The sequence below is a fragment of the Pteronotus mesoamericanus genome, unplaced genomic scaffold (assembly GCF_021234165.1).
Source record: "Pteronotus mesoamericanus isolate MK-2021 breed Mesoamerican mustached bat unplaced genomic scaffold, CSHL_Meso_final scaffold_36, whole genome shotgun sequence".
Lineage (NCBI taxonomy): Eukaryota > Metazoa > Chordata > Mammalia > Chiroptera > Mormoopidae > Pteronotus > Pteronotus mesoamericanus.
This window is the reverse complement of record NW_026555313.1, coordinates 2,775,925-2,782,939: the sequence shown is the minus strand read 5'-3', so window position 1 is coordinate 2,782,939 and position 7,015 is coordinate 2,775,925. Positions and strand designations below refer to the sequence as shown.

The window sequence follows — 7,015 nt, the reverse complement described above, 5'->3', positions numbered from 1 at the left end:
AAAGAAACCCCTAGGATTGAACGGCAGGGATGAAATAATGTTACCATATCATTTGTGAGAACTGACTGTGGAGGCGGGCCTGCATGATGGACTTGTGGGGAGCGGTGGGGACACCTCCCAAAATTGGAGCACTGAAGCAAGGGGAAGCAGGAACGAGGTATCTCCATTTTTCTTCCTGCATTCTGATCTTCTGCCAGTCCCTCCCATTGGCCGAAACAGAGACAGGCTGATAAACAAAACATTTTAAAAATGGCTTAAAAAAACAAACTTGGTTTTAGAATTTGCCAATATCCATCCTGCCCACCATGGACAATTTCATCCACAAACGTGATATCATTAAACTGGAGTTGAGAAGAGTTGCACACAATTGACTCTTAGAAGCTGGCATGAAATGGCTCCAGTACACTACTGGTTTAAACCTAAAGAACAGCCAACAACCAGGGGGCCATGGGAATAACATTTGACAGGTGCTTTTGAGGAGTCTGACATTGAAGGGGTGGTTCTATCAGCCTGGGTCATGAAAGGGACATAGATGAAACGGCAATAGAATTGTGCTTTATTTCCACCAACAGCAGGGCAATAAATGCATTAGTTTTACTCATATGTCAGAGTGGGCATTGCATCATGTTCACTTTCCAATGCAGGGATACAGGAGTGATGCGACATGACAGAGGTGATGGACTTCAAGGTGTCCAAGGATTCAGAGAAGAAATCTGAGTGGCCAGATAGACAAAATAAGAACAAAAACATCATCTGAATCTTGGGAAGGACAGTCCAAGGCTAAAAAAGCATCATCGAGAGGAGAGTGCACTGAATATCCGCAAACCCCAGAAAGCCCAGTGTTAAATCAGAATAAGACCTGACAAGTAAAATCATGATTCTTTCTTAATTATCCCGAAGTTCCTCCATCTTCAAAGTACTCAGATACTGGGTAGTCAGAAGCCACAGCTAGTTAACACGTATTAGGGAAAAAAAGGGCAAGAAGAGAAAGTTACAAATCCAGCCACCCCCTTTTTCACTACAATCTTTTTAAGCATAAAGCAAGTTCAAAATGACAGAGGAAGTTTGAAGTTCTTATTGTTACTTGAGAAAAAAATAATCTCTAAAATAAGACTATTTTGCTATGAGAAGCATATGTAAATCTTTTAAGTATCAGAATAAGGAATTAAAGAAGCATTGAGAACACTGATAAAATATGAGATAAATATGAGTTATTACTACTAATAAAATTAGAAATGGTGTTTATAACACATTCCATTCATTGTTTGAATATGTAAAACTCAAAAAAATTATTGAGAAAAAAAGAGAATGTGCTAAATAGAAAAAAAAATGGGCAAGTGCCATTAACTGGCATTTCCCAGAGGAAAAATGAAAACACAGCAAATATTTGGAATCTGTTCAATCCCTTTAAAAAGCAGGAAAATCCAAATTAAGCCCTGGATAAAATAGACTGGATATACAAAATAAAAACGTGACAGGTAAAGTGCTAATAAGAATGCAAAGGAAGAGCGCCGGGAGCCGACCTAGCCCTGCTGTCTGAGAAGGTCGCAGAGGGACACGGACAGTCGCAAGGCAGATGTCCAGAAGCTCGACTCGTGGGACTTTCCTGTTTACTTAAGGTTATAAACCCCGTCTTGGGGGCCTGATTGCTCATAGAGCAGCCCCTCTGTATGGTGTTGGAGGAATTCCAGGAAATGAGAAAAATAGGACAGGGGAAAAAAGAATTGACCACTAAGCCGTGAACCCCATTTAAAGAAGCCTCTAAGAAAATTAGAGGGCAGGAATTGCAGGCCCTCATACAAGCCACAAAATCACCCAAGCCTGCGGGCTATCGGGCAGCCCCTAGGCGGGGAGGAAACACGGGAAGCTCCGGGATAAATAAAGCCGGGGGAAAACGGGGAATGTAAATATGGGTGCCTGAAATCACTGTCGAATCATTGCCTTACACAGGGGCATATGTGGGCGGACAAAGAATGGTAGTGAAGAATGGAAAACGTGTGAGGTGGCAGGAACTGAGCTTCCTAGAGGCCTTGGCACGGTCAGGACCCTTCCCCCCCCCCCGCCACCGAATGTTATAGAACAAAGGAATCTAGGAATGCTATTAGGAAACAATTAAATAAGTATTATAGAGAAATAGGGTACTGGTATTGTATCAGAAATAATGAGTGAAAATGTGCCAGACAGGGGTAACCGCAGGACTTCCGCAAGGCTTCCGCAAGTAACCTTTGCTGAGCAGTATAAGCTTTAGGACTCAAATGCTTAGTTAGAAATATAGACTAGGAGTAATAGAAATAAAGTTCAGCATAGAGGTAAAAATAAGTGGGACGTTAAAACCCCATGACTATGTGGTGAGGGAAACTGAAAGAACCGATGTCTGATTTATGTTAGTACTTAATTAACCACAACTTACGTAATGCCCGAATATAAAGAAAGGACTGCCTGCGTGCTGCAGACAGACTGCCTGCACCTCCATACCCGACCCCTCATCACTTCACTGCGCCGACTCCGTCCGTTCCAGTGGGACCCTGAAGGTTGCTGGGGCGGGACTCCGGCAGAAGAGAAACTTACATTATCGCCTGTGAGATATAAATTGGAACAACTTTGAAATATTATTTGGGATTATCTGACAAAGTTAATGTAATGTTATTACACTGTTTCAGTAATCAGTGAATATGAATCTCAGAAACAGCTTTGCTGTATGGTCTCCTATGAAGATTTGCCGCATGAGACATTTACATGTCATTCGCTTAGTCTGCAAAGGGCAGACTAAATGGTAACAGTGGTTTCCCATTTGTCCTCTTACTTTACTCATTCATCTCAGCTTTCTTTGTAAACCTTGCTGGACATACTGTGGCAAAGCCAGAGGCAGTATCCACAAAAACTGAACCAATGTCTATAGCCTTCTACACCAAACTCCTTTGCAATTCCACTCCAGCAGCTAGATATAATTAGTTTCCCACAAGCTTCACCCTTTTCAACCACATTAGGCAGATACAGTTACTTGCTTTTCTCTGATCCTTTTCAGGTCTTTACTTCACCAGCACTTCCCAAAATTTTATAAGATTAATTGCTATAATAAATTCCTTGTTCCAAAATATGCATAGCAGTTCTACCATCCTGATCAAAACATAACCCATATGTAATTTCTGATTCTGCAAATCTACTCTTTAGTACATACCTCAAATATTTCTTGTCCTTACATAACCAAACAAACAAACAAACAACAGAGGTTTGGCTGCCTGCTGCAACAAAAGCCAAACTCACGACACAGGAGCTGGTGCAAAATGAAGGAGTTTGAATTCAAGTGCCGCAGGACCTGGAAGAATGGTTGATTCCAGTCTCAAAGACCATCTCTCCTTCCTGCTCAAGCCCTCAGGAAAAAAAGATACTGTCTACTTATCTTGCTAGCTTTTGGTGCACTGGAGCCCTGTCTATTCATCTTTCTAGCTTTGGGTGCTCTTGAGATCTATCTATTTATTTATCATCCTAAAGCTCTTGGTGCACTCAGACCCTGCCCATCCATCTTTCTAGTTTCTGGCGCATTCAGTGTTCAGTGTAAGAACCTCCCCCTGTGACTTCTTGGCCAACAGGGGGCACTCTGGTGGTTCCTGACTGTCTACAATAATATCTGTACACCAAAAAAAAATGCAAAAAGAGATCATTTATGTTCTGGAATTTTATTGCAACATGTTTATAGTAGTAAGACTCAATTAAACCCAACTACTCATCAAATATAAAATGGATAAGTAGTGTATTAACATAATTTCTTACAAAGAAAATGTACAAGTTTTAGCTTCCATAAAAATATGGTCAGATCCTTGGAAATGTAATATTAACATAAAAAATCATGTAATTATACAATGGTTCTATTATTAAAAGTAAATTATCTTTCAAGCATAAAAAATATTTTTTTGCTATACTTATATATTTGGTAAAATAATTTAAAAAGGTGAGGAATGATATTGCTTAATTCAGGATAATAGTTACTTTTAGAGAAGCAAGACTAGAGTAAAAAGTGGAAGAGACCAGAGGGTTAAGTGTTATGGGTTGAATTGTGTCCCCTGCCAAATTCATAGGTGGAAGTTCTGACCCTCAGTACCCCAGATTATGACTTTATGTGGAGAGAGGGTCTTTACAGAGATAATTAAGTAAAAATGAGGTCATTAGGGTGGGCTCTAATCCAGTAAAACTGGCATCCTTTTAAAAAAAGAAATGGCCAATGAGATATACGCAGAGGGAAGACAATGCAAAGACAGAGAAGAAGGCCACCTACAGCTGAGAACAAAGGCCTGCGATGTATTCTTCCCTGACAGCCCTCAGAAAGAACCCACCTTGCCAACCCCTTCAGTTGCCACCGCTAGCCTCCAAAACAGTGTGACGATGTCTTTCTGTTGTTTAAGCCTCACCTTTTTGTTCTGCTTCTTTCGTAATACTGACTAATACGAGGAGAGTTTTGAGGCTTCACTTTCATCCAAGTAATGGAGAAAAAACAGCCACATGAACCATGTTCGGACAATCAGAGGTGGGAAACTATAAAATGGCTCCAGGGGTATGACCAGAACGTTCTGTGTGTTAGTTCATTGATTACACAGTATTATCTCGATCATAGTAAGCATCTTCAGATAGGCATTATTAGTCCCATTTTAAAGATATAGAAAAGTTTTGAAATTTCTAATTTACTCGAAGTCACATAAGTAGCAAATACCAAATCTAGAATGTACACTTTATGTGAGTCTGAGGAGTAAGTCTGCAGAAAGAAGTTGAACTTAATAAATAACTACTATAACAAACTATCCTCTCTTGAGAAACATGTGCACTCACTTTTTTTCTTAAAAGACCTATATCCCTTTTTCTCTTCTTAGATCTTCTAACACCTTGGAATGACTCCAGCCAAGGACAGAACATCAAAAATTTGGCTAGCAGTGATTTTTAAACTTAGGTAACTATCAAAAGCACCTGAAAATATTTCTTCAAATAAACATGAGAAATTTCTAGGTTTGATGGATGCAACAGCCAATTTCTGAAGTTCTGTCCATGTTCTTTCAGATTTATTAAGATATAATTGGCCTATAACATTATATAAGTTTAAGGTACACAATGCATTGATTTGATACACTTATATGTATCTTGCAAATTATTACAAGCACGGCACTACCAAACACCCCATCCTGCCACATAATTACCATTTTTTGTGCATGGTGAGAATTCTGCATATTTTTAAACCCTATCTTCACCCGACAGCAATATAGTACAGCTTCTCTGAAACCCTGTTTATGAGATCTGTCCAGAAAAATTCTAGCCATTGTTAATATAAGGGAATGGTTTGTGCAATATCAACGTAACCTGGCAGCCAAGGAGAGTGAACTGGAATGTGCATGTGTAAACAATGATGACTTCACTGTAGTAGTCAGTGGGGCAGTAGATGCATTCAGTGAACATATATACTGTGTGGCTATTGCATTCAAAATGCCTGAACAAGTAAAGCAACAAATGTGCATTAAATTTTGTGTTAAGCTTAAACATCCTTCCACAGAAAATATTTGGATGATTCAGAAGGCCACAGCTATGGGCAGCTCATGCATCATGTCTCCTGCAGAGTCTTTTGGTGAAATATCAAATCACCCAAGTGACTAAACCCCACAGCAGCCCAGATTTGGCACCCTGCAACTTTTCCCAAAACTCTAATCACCTTTGAAATGGAAGAGATTTCAGACCGTTGATGAGATTCAGGAAAATACAATGGGGCAGCTGATGGTGATTGGGAGAACTGCGTGAGGTCCTAAGGTGCCAATTTAGAAGAGGATTTAGCTGTCATTGTCCCATGTACAATGTTTCTTTGTGTCTTGTATCTCCTTCAATAAATGTCCCTATTTTTAATATTACATGTCTGGATACTTTCTGGGCAGACCTCATATGTAACTGGTTTTCTACTTATTGCATTCTATCTTGCATTATAGTTACCTACTTAGTGTTTTCCTCCAATATTATGTTAATAATTCTTTTAATTATGTTTCATTTTTAGGTAAAACATGTTTTTTCCTCAAAATAATAAACATAGTATTTTCTATACACAGAGTTCACAAAAGTAAATTCAGGTCAAAATTAAATGAAGAAGGCTTTATAGGTTAGAAAACAACAGAGTGGTAAAGTTTTTAAGAATAGTTAAAATCAGATAAATTTACAATGTAAATATGGGTGGATGGAAGCAGAATAAAAGTATATATGGCCTTTAAAGAGTATTATAATGCACAAAAGGGATAAGGAGTTTTATACAATCATATGGAATCATAACTAATATCTGAGTAATTTTAAAATGTTGAGTAAATATACCAATCTTCACAAATCATTTATTTTTATCCTGAAACTAATAGAACCTATAATTTATTGAGTGCAACCTAGGTGCAATAGATTCTGGTCTATGTACTTTACGTTATTTATTTTATTTTATTCTCAGGTATTCAAGACAATTTTTAAATTTACATTTCATAGATAAAGAAACTGAGGGCTTGAACAATATTCTAATCCTATATAGCAATTTCACAGATCAGTATATGATCCTTGGTACAGTTACATGAGGACCATTGCCATAGGCCAGGATATAGATTTATTTTTCAAGCATACCTCAAATTAATTATGTCCATGGACCCATATTAGTCACTCAACTCCAGAGCACTGGACTTCAGCTACATAGGAGACTGGAGTTTAATTTACTATTTCAAAGATTCATTCACTATTGTGGTATTTTGAGTCACCTTATCTATACCAAATACTGTGCTAACCTGTCCACAGAAGTGCCTATAATGCATACATGAGCACCACCTACCTCTGTGCATTAATTTCTTTGAGGAACTAATTTAATCATTAATAACCCTATACATTCAACTGTGAAATGGAAAACATTATTTTAACTTCTCTCATATGATTATTATGATAAATAGCTTATGAAAACAATTTAAACGCACTTAAGGAAAAACAAAAGAGTAGGGGAAAAAAACTCATAAAATATTCCCTATAG

General features: G+C 38.2%; 1 pseudogene; it reads left to right on the top strand.

Annotated features, from left to right (window-relative positions):
• The first annotated feature begins 2,413 nt into the window (after nt 1-2,413).
• The window catches only part of LOC129086089 (proliferating cell nuclear antigen-like), a 90,146-nt pseudogene continuing 85,544 nt past the window's right edge, over nt 2,414-7,015 (top strand).